Genomic DNA, 12,330 nt, shown 5'->3' on the forward strand with positions numbered 1-12,330 from the left:
TCCCCAAAACTCTGAGCTCTCCTCATCGTGAGTTCCTTTTTTCTGTCATCACCAATCAGCTAATTGTGTAAGACATTATCTCTGATCATTCCCTTTTTTGGCTCCTATTCTATCAGTCACAGCATCTAATCCTCCTGCCATTACCTGATTATCGTGACTTTGCTAGTGCTGGTCTCTCTACAGTGCCTTGCCTCCCTTTCCTCGGGAACAACGTCCCAATCATTCTTCAAGGTTCCTTCCTTGCTTACTCTGTGAAATCTTCCCAAATCACCCACCTATCTTGTTCTGTTGCTTTTGCACTCATCCCCCATCCCTGTAGAAGTGATCACTTTCTGTGTGTTCCCCAAGCTCCAGATATTGTTATGTAAACTCATAAAGTAAAATGGAATAAATGTGCAGAATTCAGAATGACAGCTAATCCCCAAATCATCTACATTTGACTTTGTTTTCCATCAAAACACTTCAAGCAACACTAAAGAAATGCTGCTGTGAAGATGTGACTCAGGACCACAGGACAGCTACCTCACTTCTCCATCCTGCTCCTTGTTTTTATTTCATGCCAGGGATTAAAAAGAGTTACACCTTAGACCAAATAAAATCACAATTCTGGAAGATTGGTTCTGGCCCTTTTAATTTTTCTATCTTCTTTACATATCAGGTAATATAAGTTGTGAGTTCAAAGGCCTTTCCTCCTGTGTTGCTGAAAGTAACACTTTGATTAAACAGATCAATTAGCAAGTGGGTTTATTTTTTAATTGACCCCTAAATCTGTGCCTAACATTGTACTATAAATGCTAGAAAAGTATTTTTCAAATTGTGGTTGAGACCCATAAGGAAATCAATTTAAGGTCACAAAATCCATTTGGTGGGTCACAACTAGCATTTCTTTTTAAAGAAAATGATGTAAGAATAGCATAAAATAGGAAACATCAGAGTGCGTTATATATGCACATACTAGATCCCAAAGGAAAATATATTTTTTTCAGCGGGTTGCAGTAAAAAATACTGAGTAATACCATGCTAGAGGATACAAAAGAACACATGTTTCTTGCATCTAATATGCTTGAAACTTGTACAGATGAAACAGAGCATAATTTTATGACCATATCCAATTCAATTCTGTTTTACGTGTTTTACAGATGGATGTGGATTTGAATGATTAGGCAGCTTTGATAGATGAGTTGGTACCATGATTGGTGCCACTGAAGATGAGTAGAATTTGGATGCTGTGTAGGTGGAAACAATTTTATAAAACAACCATCAGTGCAGCCAATGATTTAATGGAGCAGATAAGACATTTACAGAAAGACTCCAAAACAAGATTTGCTATAAATGATTATGTGAGTAAGTGACTTTTTTACACATGTACCATAGAAAAACATGACCACTCCACATCCTCACCAATTGGCCAACTCATTCCTGCTCCAAATCTCAGCTTAGATCTACTTCTCCTCCTCCCATCATCTCCCTGTAATTTCCCATTGTCTAATACAATGCTCAGCACACAGACTTGCTTCTCTATGCCCTCTACTTAATTGTTAACTCCATGATGGCAGAAGTTAACCCCTCTTGTTCGCTTTTTCTATCCCTGAGGAGTCAGATGCAGAGTCAGGACTCCATAAACGCTAGTTGAACAAATAGTTCAAAAACCAAAGTTACTGTAGGTTATTATTTGAGAATGTTATTAATTCTTTTACATTTAATAGTAGTTACCATCAAGGAGTCAATAGTTGGGTGATAAAGAAGGATTTTTCACTCCTTGCCAGTCTGTATTATCTGAAAATTTTCTACAAACAGGTAAAAAGTTATAATTTTTTAAAATAATAGTTTTTGTTTTGTTTTGTTTTAAGTAAAACTGGATTGGACTGGAGAATAAAAGAAAGCTTATAGTAATCCAGCCAATGGGACCTCCCTCTCTCTTCTGAAAGGCTCTTCTTGGAGAAGGACTACTCCATGGTCTTAGGCACTTCCTCTTCCTTCCAAGCGTTTCTTCCTTCCTCCAGTGGATGTTTGGTATTATAGGCTCTTAAAATTACATTGAAAAATTCCTCAACCCGAGAAGTATGATAATCTTACATCAATAGCATTGATTTATATATTCCTTTCGTATGAAAGGGATGCTATGTCTAAGCTAGGGTAGAAATTGTCAGCAAGGAAATTAGAATCACCATCCTGAAACTCTGAAATAACAGGTCAAACACAACTAAAATGAATCATTTAATGGAATAATACTGAAAATAAGAGAACATATGTATTTCCTATTTTACAACAGTAGCTCTCTTTTCAATCTATTTTGGGATCCAAAACTTTTGGAGAAGTAGATGTAAGCTCTCCAGAAAAATGTATATAAGGACATTCACACTCAATTCTGAATATAATTTCAAGAAAGCCCCCAGATCAGGTATGGATGCCAGAATAAGGACCTCTGCTTTTCAATTTACATGGTATTGGTCATATACATAATCTCCCTTGATCCATGTAAACTTCCTATGGTTAGGTCAGGCCAGTTATCACCACTACAAGTGGGAAAACCAGGCATTGTAAGTGATTTAAAATGATTTCTCCACTCCTACCCATACCCCCATCACACAGCTGGTAGCAGAACCAAACTAGATTATAAATTTATATTATAATTTCATACTTTTTCCCTAACAATATTTAATTCAAACTCTCTAAATAAAATATTTACAAAATGACTTTTATAGTCATATTTTGCAGGAATTTCATTTGTATATATCCCTAATGTGAAAACAATGAGGTGGTCATAGTTCAGCATCATTATACATTTCTTCTCCAGGTTGACTGTGTGCACATGCCTGCTCTCAAGCCCCCGCCAGCTTGGCAAGCCAGAGCAGCAGAGAAAGCTGCAGGTCCACCACATGGCAGGCCAGCATCCTCTCTCCAGGCCAACAGGCCATTCTGTTAATGGGCTTTTGTATTTTGTAAATTAAATAAAGGAGCCATGTAATAAGTGACTATCTCTTTACTTGATGGAATTCAGGTCTCTTGAGCTACTTAAGGTATGTGTGTCATAAATAAGTTGCTGATATATTTTAAATGCTGTAGATTTTTGTGGGAGGGGGAGAGTTTATTTTCCTTTGGGGAATATCTAGGAAGTTTAAGGAAAGGACTTTCAGTACTATTTATGATTTTTTTAAAAAAGTGAATAGCATGTGCTAATGCTTTGGTCTCCCTTGATTTCTACTTTGACAGTTCCTGATGCGAGTACCAATATCACTGCATCGTTATGACTGATGATCATTTGTGGAATAAACAAAAAACAGTGTCCCAGGATGCACCACTTTCAGAAGATCTTCTGTCTCTGGAGCCAGTTGCCATGTTGCAAACATGACAAAAAATGAATTGATGATAGCATCTGCTAAATCTGGCTTTTGTCCACATGTCACAACTGTAATGTCGCTAACTGAGACTTTTTTATTTGCTCTGGTCTCGTTTCTTCATTTCCTATTTTCCAAACTGAGTTTAGTTTAATCAACATTGACTGAAAAGCTGTCAGTTTTAATGGTGCTACATTTTTTAAAAATCTTTGACATCTAAGAAACTTGCAAACCAAATGCTGTCTTAATCTAAAATAGTTAGATTTTTGACATCACATTAATGTACGAAGACTGTGTCTGATATTTGTTAAAAATTAAGAACTTGCACTTGATGGGATTGTTCAAAGTATCTAGAAGGTGCTTAATAAATATTAACTGATACTCCTGTGATACCTTTTTATGCTAATGGGCAAAGTCAATAAAGCAGTAAAATGATAGATTTATCCTGAGTGACTTCAGTGCTCATTTAATTTATGAAGTAACTAGTTAAGCTAATATTTCATTTGAATTAAAAATAATTTTTAACCTTAGAGACTGATGACAAATAATTCAATAAGACATTAGTCTCACCTTTTCACCAGTAAATTTAGTGAAAATTATGAGTCCTACTAAGGGAAAATAGGTAGTCTACCTACAAGAGAATAAGAAAAATTACTAACTTACTAAAAATCTAGCAAGCTATTTTTATTTAAGTTAGAGTATGCTACAGTCAAGACAAAATGGAGATAGCTTCCTCTGTCCTCCAGTACTCATTTATGCAAGACAGACTTCAGAATTAATTCCATTTATGCTTTGCACAGTTTTAAGTAGCAGTATTTGTACCTCTTCTAATGCTGTCTACATCAAACTGATACATTAAAAGGGAGTAGAATATGCTTCTTTGGCATGAAGATTATTTCAGGCTGATTATTTTTAAGAAACATCAGAGACAGGAGGAGCTCTGACAGCTAAGTAGAAGTTACCCCTTTGTAAGAGACATTGATAAAGGAAGTCTCCATTTGTAAGAGTGTTTCCCTCTCTGTACCAGGAAGACAGGGATGAATAAACCACTCACAACTCTTATCAACAGAGAAGGTAGAGACTTAAATCTGTGTAAGGATCAGACCCTCATTACTCTGATTTGCCTGATAACCTCCCAGAAATGGTTCTCCTACCACCCACCATCTTTCCTCTTTCTTTAGCTTGAAAAGGCTAAATTTAAGGATTTAAGGTAGTGGCTTGGGCCATTTGGGGGAGTTACTCAGTTTTCCTGGGTATAATCTGTGTATTTAGGGGATACACATGTTATTAAACTTCTTATTTTTCTAATCTTTTCTAATTGGGAGGATGTCAGCCAAGAACCTATAAAGGCAGAAGGAAAATTATTTTTTCTCCCCTACAACCTCACCTATCAATTGATATCTAGAAACAATTTAAAATACTGTTAACATCAACTGAAACTAACATAATACTCTAAATCAACTACTTCAATAAAAATAAAATACCGTTTACACTACAGTCATAATCAATACATGATTATAAGCTCTCATTTTTGAACATCTTCTCCTCAAAACTGAGAGTAAGGTCTCAGTCATGTCCATGGACACCACAGAACCCAGCATCCAGCACACACTGGGTTTCAACAAAAATCTGTATGTATAGCCATCCATTCTATAGCTACGCTGCTCTCTGCAGGAGAATTAGAGCCCCTAAGTGTATGGCCAATATTGCCCTCTAGTGGTTCGCATGTCTAGGCAAGTCTTGGTACCCTGGGTTTCACCTGAGGTTCCTACTAGAGCATTCTTTCCTATGAATTATATGTGACAGATGGCTGAAAATTTTTTTGGCAAGACAATATCCTTCTAATATTGTAACAGAAACCTAAATAAAGTATGTAGGATATGATATGAAGGAGCAAATTGGTTATATCTTTGTAATAGTATCATGTTTTAATATGCTGTTTGACAGTAATCACGTATTTCCTCCAAAGACTCCAAACGGATTGAACTAATGTGGTTCATAGTTTTTGAGGTGCCATGGTAAGGGGGCTTAAGAAATCTATCAGAAAAAAAAGACAAACTTATTTACAAAACAGAAACAGATTCACAGACACAAAAAACAATCTTATGGTTACCAGGGCGGGAAGTGGGTGGGAAGGGATAAATTGGGAGTTCGAGATTTGCAGATACTAATATAAATAAAATAGATAAACAACAAGTTTATAGTATAGAACAGGGAACTATATTCAATATCTTGTAGTAACCTATGGTGAAAAAAAATATGAGAATGAATGCATGTATGTTCCTATGTGACTAAAGTATTGTCACCACAGAAGTTGACACCACACTGTAAACTGACTGTACTTCAATAAAAATGTATTAAAAAAAAAGAAATCGATCAGAGCTATCAAAATCTACCACATATTTTTAACACTGGCTTTACTTACATAACTTGCAAACTAATATCTTCGCAGTGTGAGAGCAGCTCAATCCAGAGCCATCTTCACTTTCTCTCTGCTCTTAGTGTATAAGGGAGAAGAACTGTCATCTTTCCATTATATTCTCACTCATAACCAGTGATTAGCATGGCTCTTGTCTGATCACTTTTCACAACTCCCAGAAAAAAAGTGACAGACTGTTTGTTACGGGATCAGAGGACAAGGGCTGAGCTGAATAGATGGCCAGTCACAAAGCCTAAAAAAACTAGAAATGTAATTCCTGCCCACAATTCCTCCAGGCATTTCCCTCCCTCCTTCACATCATCTATTCCCCATAGCATACAAACCTACCTGGGACAGCACCGCTGAGATTTATCTCAGCAGATTCCACTCACCGCATGCAAGGCGAGAATTGACTGAATGCCTTTCAGTTCAGCATTTGCTTTGTGAAGAGTCAGGATGAAACCAAAGTTATTCCCCATTCAAAAATTAAAAGGTGAAAGAAAGGGCAGAAGCATAGTATTATCATTAATAAAACTAAGAGTGCTTGCACATGTACAGGGTACGATACTATTAACAACACTGGCAAAAATTTGGCTTGGAGATACATCCCTGGCAACTACTTTGTGCCCTCCAGCTGCACTAGGCATAACTCAGGAGAATCTAATTTGCATTACTCAGCATTAGACCTGGAAAGACCTAGCTCATCCATCAATGGTCCAGACACCAGCAGCATTTGAGGTGTAATTTGAAGTTGATGAACATTTGCTGTCTAGGACTGTAAGTCTATTTTCTCTTTATACAAAAGAATCTGCACCTGTCCACTGCAGTCAGGGCCAATTGTGGGTAAAACTCTAAACTAATTTGTTTATAATCTAGATTTATAGAGCAATAATGCCCTCTTGGGTCACTCCCTGTTCCCCTTAATGGGCGGCCCCCTGACTCCCCCAAGAGCCATGTTCATGTAGTGCTTTGTGCTTGACATGTCTTTACTTCCCTGCCTCACTTGTTCCCCGACTTGCCTGGTTCCATTCACTAACACACTTCCATCAAATCCCATATTCTGATTTTGAAGGACACACTCACCATCATGTAATTAACATGGTGATGGGATAATCCAATTAAATGCATTCAACTATTAGTTAAGCAATTTCTACAGGCTGCATAATTCTCAAGCTCAGGCAAGAGATCCACAGCTGCTTGACCCTTAAAGGGTAGAAGTCAAAAATGGAAATTTCAAGCAAAACCTTAGGAAGTAGATATTTTACAGCAATTAAACATTTTGGACCTCTCGAATCATGCCCTCATTTTATCCTACTTAACCATGGCACTTGGATAGCAGTAGGAGAGCTGTGATCACCTATCACAAAGATTCAACAAAAGGTTCTCTTTGAACCTTCGCTAAAATGTAAGGCATATCAAAATACAAAACAAAATCTAAATGTGACAGCACTCTACATAAAGAGTGGCTAAAGTTTCTGTAAGTTAGATGACAACAAATGCTGGAGATAATGTGGAAAAATTTAATCTCATGTACCAGAGTGTAAATAGGTACAACTATTTTAGCTGGCAGAATCTACTAAAGCAAAACGCTGTATATCCAGCAATTCCATTTCTCAGGTAGATTTACAAATAACTATCTGTGTTCACCCAAAGATACATACTAGAATGTTCAGAACAGCATGGAATGTAATATCCCAAACCTGAAACTGCCAACATGCTCATCAACACTAGAATGGATGAAGTGTTGTATATTCTCAGAGTGGAATTCTATACAGTAATTAGAATGAATGAACTAAAACTACAAACAGTAATTTGGGTGCATCTCAAAAACAATGTTGAAAGAAAAAATAATTCTATTTACACAGAAGTACAAATACAGGTAAAACTAAATTATGCTATTAAAAGGCAGGATAGTCACTGAAAGGCAGTACAAGAGAGCACAAAAGGGGCTTTGTGGTGCTGGTTCTATTCTGTTTCTTGATGAGTGTGTTTCTTCTGCAAAAATGTATCAAGTGATATACTTAGGATAATATATATCTTTCTCTGGGTACATTGCATTTCAACTAAAGGTCTTAAAAATATAAGCCACAACTATACATACTGCATCTTCTAAAAGATTAGGGATGTTACTTTAAAATAATGAGTTTCATTTAATTCCACTACAAGCCTGCTTGTAAATTTTTCTAGAATCATCATTCTATTTATGAACAATAATTAACCTACTGATTAGATTTCATCAGATAATTCTAATTTTACATATTTTGTTCTTGGTCATGGATGTTCTAATTTGGGGTCCAGAAAAATACAGTCCCTGTAATTATTATTTTTATATCCCAGTAAACAGGATTATGAATATTAATGATCATAAATCTAGCAATTTAAACTATTTTTCTGGAATATTTTCAAGTCTATGTCCACAGGTAGTATATGTTTGTTTTTACAAAACAGAATTGTTCATGTATTTTTTCCTTTACCAGATTCTATGTTATGATGATCTAGACAAAGAAAGAGTACAGAATGACAAAGAAATATTTCAAGAAGAAATAAAAAATGTTCCTGGATCAATAATACTAACAATTAAAGTGGTAACATAAAGCATCTTGCTGAAACAATTAACAGCTAATCACGTCTGGTGATACATGGGTTGCCAGTGGGAGTTAAGAAAATGATGAATAAAAGTGACAGATAGAGACCAAACCTAGTGGATCTGGGTGCTAAATACAGGACTTGATGTCATCCTCACACTTGGTCAGGTTGAACATCCTCCAGTTAAACTAACCCACTACCTTATCCTTCCACCCTCTTTAACACCTTCAGTCATGTCATTCTGTCCAGAAATAAACACAGTTACAGCTGAAGAATACACTTTTGGGGTACTTACTTCTACATACATTGCCTAAGAAAATGCTTTTATTTTCACATTAGCAAGTTGAAGAAAGTCTGCTACCCTGTCCAGTGGCACTGCCTCTACATCACTGATATCACCCTCTACAGCCATTTCCTAGTGCAAAGCTTCTCAAACTTTAATGTACCTACTAATCGTTTAGAGACTGTTGAAAGGCAGATTCCAACTCAGGAGCTCTGTCTCAGGCAGGACCCCACATTCTGTATTTCCAAAGCAAAACCTTGGGTAACTTAAAGGAATCACTCTAATCTAGGTTATTAATGCATAATTCACAGTCAGAATTTCAGAAAAGTGAGATAATGTTCCAAAGAAGAAATTGCAAATAAAAGCACATGACCTTGAATGGCTTTCAGGTCAGGGAGCCATATGGGGTAAATGGGGGGATGTTTTAATTATTTGAAGGACTCCCTACCAAACTAAACAAAATCATAATGCTTGGGGAGACCATTCTGTATAAACGTGTTCCTAATGACACAAGAACATATTAAAATGGTTTGTGCTTGTTGTGCTTCTTTCTGGACTCAGGAATTAAAGCAGAGATAGAGAAGCTGGAAAGATATACAGGACTTGTATAATGAGGGAGATTTAATGCTACTGTATCCCAGACTAAATCAATAACTGGCAACCTAACTGAGCTAGATATTGAGAGAACATGATTTGCTTTTCCATTTCTTTGCTTTAATGGATTCTCTTGCCATTGGATGATTCCAGCTCTACAGATTTTATTTTAAAAGTTCCCCAAGACAAAATTCCATTTAAGAAGATAATGTGTATGTTGAATAACTATGATACCTGAAACCACTTATTCTTGCAGTTAACTAAAACGATATTTAAAAATCTCCTTCTTATCGGTTACCTTAACAAAACATCTTGCTCTATAATGAACAGTGATTGAATCAGCTGGGCCTGACCGATATCAGTGTTAATGTGTTCAGGGTGGCTATTTGGAAAAGAAATTAGATGACATTAGTTAAATGATCAAGCAAGGCACGGGGGACTCCAAGGAACACTGATAAAGTGGTCGTCATTGGTAACTTCCTCTGATCTGCTTAACACCCACTTTTTAATCTTTTTTTGAGATTTTTACTGTTGCTAAATTTTAAAATAATCATGTCAAAAGGCATATAAATTCTATACCTACTCAGCTCTTCAAAAAGCCTGATCACTTTTTTCCTCCTCCAACTTTTACTCCACTTAATCTCTCTGTGTTCTTATTGCCCTCTCCCTCTCTCTCTTTCTCTTTTTTTCTCTCTCAGGTCACTGGGGGGAGTAAATGCCCTCAACTTGTGCCAGGAAATTACTGAGGCCAAGGTGTCATCTTAGAAGATGGAGAGCTTCAGAGTAATCAAAACAAGCCAATCACATATTGACCTATTTATGATCTTTTTTCTCTTTAACTCTCTAGGCATCAATTGAAAGATCAGAACAACAACAAAAAAAAAGTTAGTAATGTTAAAACCACTGGTACCAAACCACAGACCAGAAGACTAATTTGGGGCCAAAATCAAATTTACTTTCTTTGCTTAAACAGCATGTATGTAGATATTGGCTGGATATTCTGTACAGGTGCAGGATAGCATGGTGGTTAAGAGCACATAGTAAATTGCCAGAGTTCAAATCTCAGCTCTACCACTGGCTTGACTTTGGACACAGTGCTTTGTGTTCTTGGGCTCTGGTTTTCCCAGTAGTAAAAGTGGGGATGATGATAGTGCCTACCTCACAGGGATGTCATCAGGATGAAAGGAGTGAATAGACTTATAGCACTTAGAATGCTGATGATCATAGAGGAGCCACTGTCCTCTTGGATCCCAAAGTAGAGATGACTTAGGGAACATTTTTGTGTAAGCTTGGCTGAATCAAGCATAGGCATGTCCATACTCAGCAAAATCATGCAACTCAAAGAAATTGTGTTAATAGAGTTGTTATTGATGGGGAAAATGCTGGAGGAACTATTAAGGGAAAAAACTAGAAAACTAGTCTGGACCTGAGAAAGGATGCAAAGAAATAAAACTGGGAGGACTGATGTAAAGGTCTCTGATGGGGAAGGGGGTGGATAAACAGAGATCACATGCCTGGAGTTTCAGGTCTTTTTACCCGACCTTCTGCCTCCCGCCCTGTCTGCCAATTTTCTGGTCCCCAAAGCAGCACAGAACTCCTCCAGACTAGAGGGTACGAATCCATCTCCTCAGCCTTTCATCTAGGGATAAATTTGGGACAAGAGTCTGGATATCAGTTGTTTGCATATGTAAATTAAAAAAGCAATATCCTATGGTCTGGAGCAGTACCATTGACAGCAGTAACCAGCATGGGCTTGCAGCATCACTAAGGTTTTCAGTAGGGCCTTTTTGTTCATGAATCCCTTTTTTTACCATGAATAATGATCACTCTACATGCCTCTTTTTAATCTTTCCATCTACTCTGTGAGGACTATTTTTTTCGTCTCCATCATGAGGAAACTAAGACTCATAAATATTAAGTTAGTTGCCAAAAGTCACATCAGATAAAGAATTAAGATTTCTGAACCAGATCTTTCATCATGATTCCTCCATTCTACACAATTGCATAGATTAAGGTAACATGTGTTCTCTTAAGACATGTACAAACCTCTGAAGCTGTCATCTACCCCCCTGACTCCCTTATACTTTGCACATTCCTTTTCTGAGATACCTACAAGATTGAATCATAATTATGTAAGGACAGGATGGAAACACTCAGTGGTAGAAATCGTTTCTTTTTTTTCACCAAATGTTTAGAACAAAATAAATGTTCAATAAACGTTGACTGAATGAATTAATAGATAAACCATAAAATGTAAAATGACAACTCTTTCTGCAACCCTTTCCCATGGGTTAATATCCTCTTAACAGTTCACTCTCGACTTCTATATGAGTACTTTGTAGGCAAATAATATCTTGCTAACAAATTAAAATGTGGGTCCATAGGGAGGCTGTATTATATAATGGGTAGGAATCCCTACCCATTATTAGCTTTGTGATTTAGGAGAAATTACTAAATATTTAGTTCCCTTATCTGTAAGCACAGATAATAATAATACCTACATTTCTGGGTTATTGTGACAAATAAAGAAGCTAAGGTGTGTGCAATCCATATGCTAACTGGGGTCACCTTGCTTCATAAGATTAGAAGATTGGCTTGAAGCCTGTTTAAGCACCTTGGAAAGTCCAATGCTCCCCACGAGAGTTCCGAACAATCCCCTGGAGCTGACATTCTCCCTTCATGCTCCTGTCCTTCCCCTCCCTCTGTGGGTGAAGAAATGAGAGTCAGTGCAGAAGGGGATTGGGAAGTGGGCAAGCAGCTGGGTCATCAGCCTTTCCAAGGGTGTTGCTCTCAGGGTTGAGGTCAGAAGACTCTAATTGTGGTGGGGGAGGAATAACTAACTTCTTTTTTCTATCCCTGTTTGCAGAGGAAGTCTTAAAGTTTGGGCCTTCCAAGCATCTGGGGAGGAATGACGGACAGGGTGGCAGTCCATAAGAAAAGTCTTGACTTCACAAGTCTCCATGACAACAGGGGGGTGACGGGTGGGCTGTGCCTATAGCTGCCTCCTTCCCACTAAGCCTCTGAAGGAACTCTTGCCACCACCAGGTTGGCAGGGCTGAGGGAGTCAGAATGTACAATAATAATTCCAATTTTATAACGTTTTGCTACTG

This window comes from Camelus ferus, chromosome 4 (assembly GCF_009834535.1).
Source record: "Camelus ferus isolate YT-003-E chromosome 4, BCGSAC_Cfer_1.0, whole genome shotgun sequence".
Taxonomy (NCBI): Eukaryota; Metazoa; Chordata; class Mammalia; order Artiodactyla; family Camelidae; genus Camelus; species Camelus ferus.